The sequence below is a fragment of the Ammospiza caudacuta genome, chromosome 16, assembly GCF_027887145.1.
Source record: "Ammospiza caudacuta isolate bAmmCau1 chromosome 16, bAmmCau1.pri, whole genome shotgun sequence".
NCBI classification, from domain to species: Eukaryota; Metazoa; Chordata; class Aves; order Passeriformes; family Passerellidae; genus Ammospiza; species Ammospiza caudacuta.
In genome coordinates, this window is record NC_080608.1 from 18751618 (window position 1) to 18756107 (window position 4490).

The 4490-nt window shown below is 42.2% G+C and overlaps 1 long non-coding RNA gene across 2 annotated transcripts; it reads left to right on the plus strand.

The window, feature by feature from the left end:
* Window positions 1-358: 358 nt before the first annotated feature.
* On the plus strand, window positions 359-3897 carry LOC131564837 (uncharacterized). Of its 2 annotated transcripts, none has more exons than XR_009275411.1 (5): window positions 359-563; window positions 1188-1251; window positions 1949-2024; window positions 2142-2909; window positions 3504-3897. It is a non-coding gene; the product is annotated as an uncharacterized LOC131564837 (long non-coding RNA). The 2 variants fall into 2 exon arrangements; XR_009275412.1 differs by having other exon boundaries at window positions 2792-2909.
* Window positions 3898-4490: the final 593 nt, after the last annotated feature.

Genomic DNA, 4490 nt, shown 5'->3' on the forward strand with positions numbered 1-4490 from the left:
GAAGGGAAGGGAAGGGAAAGGGGTGAAAAACAGCATTAAAAAAAGAAAAAGAGTTGGAGGGGAAAAGAGAGGGCATTCGGGAGGAGCGGTCCTGCCTCAGGTCCTTCCCCGCCCTGGGGCGAAGGACCCGTTTGATGCCCGGGAGGGACTGCAGCTCCCGGTGGCGGGGGACGGAGCCGTGGCTGTCAGCCCGAGACTACAACTCCCGGCAGGCCCTGCTGCCGGCGCGGCGTGTGACGCAACGGCTATCGCGGCACATGAGTGGCTACCAGCCCGAGACTCCAACTCCCGGCAGGCCCTGCTGCCGGCGCGACGTGTGCCGCAACGGCCGACGCTGCCCGGGATTTTTCTCTAAATCGGCAGTAAATACAGCTGAGTAAAATTAGCTTGGTTTTCTTCCTTCTTTTTTAACTGAATTGTTTTTATTAAAAATACTATTTGAATATGTAGAAAAAGTGGGGATGTCCTGTAATATATCCTAGCTTTTCTTGTTTATAGGGTGCTCAGAAAACATGCGTCCCTTAGAGTCCCTCAGAAAGGTTCTCAGTGCGACCTCTACCAAGGTATGTATTTACTAATAAGTGATCCCTTTAGATATTTGCCTGTGTACCTTTTCCTGTAATTCAGAGCTTGCGTTCTGTGGGTTTTATGATAAACCTGTAAAATATGTAAGAATGCTTTTGCAAGTCTGAATCGTTGAAGGCAGCAGTAAGTGGATTTAGAGCCTGTTCTTGACCAGACAACGGGAAAAAGTGTGACTTTGATGCTGAACTTGTTTTTTTCATTTTTCATTTGACTTGTCTGGAATGATTTAGGAATAGAGAGAGCTAGAAAAAGAGAGAAATAGAATTGATTATTGAGCACTCCTCAAATGCTCACCACGATTCAGTGTAGAGCCGAAGTGAAGGGTGATGGAACAGAGCTCTGTGCTGTAGAAGGAAATAAATTTAAACCTGACCTCCGCACAGAGTCTCACTAACTTCTTTTGTTTTAAAATACAAAATATTATTAGGAAGTGTTGGAAGTTAGTGTTTTGGGAAAGAAACGGCAGTTCCACAGAACATTCCATTTAACAGAGGCTCTGGGAACGATTCATGTTGTAACTGCTGTCACTGCAATCAGTTGGTGGTTCAGCCTTGAAATGTGCACTTGCCCTTCTATAAAGCACTGTTTTGTTTGCCTTTCAGTGCTATGAGTCTTGATAAATTGGAGAAGAGCCCAAGAGAAATTTTTCATCCCTTGATATAAAAGGTAGGAAGTGACTTTTTTTGGTTTGGTTCTTTTTCTTTATTATTTCCTGGAAATAAAAGTAATTAAGTATAGGTACTACTGGTTTGTTTCTTCCAGTAGCAGATGATAACAATAGCAGTAGTAATAGTAAAAATAATAATAGAAATAATAATAATAGCAATGTAATACTACTTAAACTGTCTTTATCCATTGAACTGGCCATTTCAAATCAAAACTTCTAAACACAAATCAAACCATCATCCTCGTAGAATCTTTCACAGCAGTGGGCTATAGATCCTGGTTTTGTTGACAGGATTTATTGGTTCTGGAATAGCAAGAGGGAAGTACAAGCCTAACTACTTCTAGCTCACAGACCCATCCAGTGAATACTGCTTTGTGTTTTGGTGGGCTTGTGATGACTTTGAAATCAATTGCTCATTCCAGTAAAAAAAATTAATGTTTTTTTGAACCTGACAGTAGAAATAACTTTAGGCACCAACTTAATAATAACAGATCACCAATTTAAGTTCATAATTTTATGCTGTACTATCAAAGTTTAAAGGTAAATTTTTACTTATTAGGAGATGGTATAAAGTGTATGTTCCAATGTGTTGGATGTATGCAAAGGTACATACGTACCCGAAAGTCCTTAGAGGAAACAAATTTTTACGTCTGCTGTTTGATTGTTTATCATACAATATTTGGTTTTATTTCCCAGGGATCGGTGAATTTTAACTTTGGAGTCCTCTGTGCTAAGGATGCTCAGCCTACAGATGATGAAATGTTCAGTAATGGTGAGTTTTTCACCTTCTCTTTAATTGCTATGCTGATCTGAATAAGAAAAAAACAAAAGCAAGAGAAAAAAAAAGGATGGTTTATTATTTTTTACGCTGTTATGTTTGTTTCCTCAGTATTTGCTGCAGCTCTGCGAACCCAAGCTTTGGGTTCCTTCTGTCCCACTGGGAGTTGCCCAGTTTGGTTGCATCTGGTGAAATTCACCCTGAGACCTTACAGAGCTAGCTCAAACTACGTGAGAGCCATTTGCAGTTCTCTCCAGACACCTGGAGAATGGGTGATGTTTCTGAGGGTCTGGCAAGTATACTTGTATCAAAACTCAGTCTGTGAAATTTCTGGGGAAAACCCTTCTGTGTCCTGAAGGGTTCAAACTCTGGTGAGGATCCAGTTATCAGGTGCTCACCTGGATGGTTCCAGCTCTTAAAGTGAACACTTGTACTCTTACCCTGTAGTTTACATCTATTGTATTTTTGTTATTTTGCAAGATTTTACGGCTTTGCAAAATATTGTGCATTTCACTCTTTGGAACCTCTCAGATCGTTCTTTGGTGCAGCACCACCTCATGGGACACTTGGCTGCCGTCCTGAAGGGGTTGGTCGCTAGAATTGTAAATCCTGGAGAGTTTGTAAGTCTTCTGTCCCCAGGGAGGTACCATGCTTTGTTTACTTTTGTTCTGTTTGTAAGGCGCTGCTTCTCATTGGAAGTATGAATTTCAAACTACCCTGTTCTTATTTTAACTGTTTTCCTGGTTCTCTCCCTACGGCAGGGAAAGACTCTCGTATCCTTGTCGTCGGGCTCGGTGCTGTCCAAGAAGATGCAGAGGCTAAAAAAATCATAAGAAGCAAAATATGACTGCAGGGAAAACAAGCTGGAGAGAACAAAAGGTGATATTGTTATCCTTACCCTGTATTAGAAACATCCGCTGTGCTTTGATGCTGGCAGCTGCCAGGGGCTTGTTAGCTCTTTGTAGGCAGGTGTAGGTGTTCACTTGTAGGTTTTTTCTCTGGACAAGTCAATTCAAACTTTGCTAAGCTTATATTTGCAAATTACTCTCTAGCACAGTCCAGCATGACATTTTTGAATGTTGTAAAAATACCATGTTACTTGGAAATTGCTAATGATGAGAAGCTTTAGGGAAAAATAAGATGTCAGGGTTGGGAGATGTGAGAAGAATTTTGAGGGGATGTTAGACTGAAATAAAGCACACTTGAAGCTGGACTGGCACGCTGGCAGATCCCCTATTAAACAGTAGTGCTGAGATTAGCCTGGGGGTTGCCCATTGTTTCTGTAGAAATAAATGTTTTCTGGTCTTCAGAGGTAAGCTGCTTTGAAAAGCTGGAAGGCACAGCATAGTGACAATCCGTGTGCTTCGCATTAAAAATAGATTTCAGAAGGGTCCTAGGCTTTTGTCTTTTCCTAGAAGTCGATGTAATCCTATTGAGGAGTTTTTAATTCTGTGCTGCCATGTCATCGATCAGGGCCCTGTCGTACTAATCATCATACAGATGCAAAACAAAAAATCAGACCCTGTCCCGACCACTTAGAGCCCAGAACACGATTTCCTCAGGCTGCCATTTGTGTGCCATCGGTACTCACCGTGGAAGCGAGCTGGGGATTGTTGCACCCGTTGGGAACAAACCGCTTCTCGTCACACAGAACTGGAATTGGGACGACGCCTCAGCCAGCCTCTCTCTCCTGAATCTGCAGCAGAGCAGTTCCAGTCCATGCGGGCAATCCAGTTCCTGACGATCTGAGCGCACGGAGCAGCGCTCAGCTGCTGTGGGGGGCTCAGGGAGGGCAGAGTGTGCATTGTCATCTTCCTGAACCTACAGACGCGAATCAAAGTGAGAAGCCACAGGGTGGAAATCAGTCGCATATATGCTAAATAAAACTTGCAGGTTTTTTTTAAGAATTGTTTTTGCTTGTTCTTTGTTGTGCTTCTGTGCTTAGAAAACCTCCCTTTACAATCAGTTCAATTCATCAATTGAACCTTTGTTTGCAGACTCTCACTGAGCAGAATTTGTTGCAGACTCAGTGCACGCTGTGCAGGCCTCCCGGGAGTGTGAGGAGCTCATGTGTGCTACTTTTTGCTTTAGGACGCTCTGAGGTATTTATTCCTTTTGGGATACATGATGAGAATTCCCAAGAGAGGTAGTTATAAGGTATGACATCGGGAAAAAGCCTGTGTGGTTGGAATGTTGTTGCTGTCAAAAGTTAATTTTTTCTTAGCCAGTAGTTAGCTTTTTGCTTTATTTTTGTGGTATCAATATTTTATTGTTTAAAAAATTCCTTCAAAATAACTTCAGTGGTCGCCCACCAGTACCTTGTTCAGATTTGCCTATTTGCTTGTAGCTGAAATGTTCACATCTTGTTTATCATTCTATTTAAGAAACTGCTGCCCAGCCAACTAATAACTGAATATCCATCTGTCTAGGACACGGGGAGAGGATTTAGGTAATGTCTTT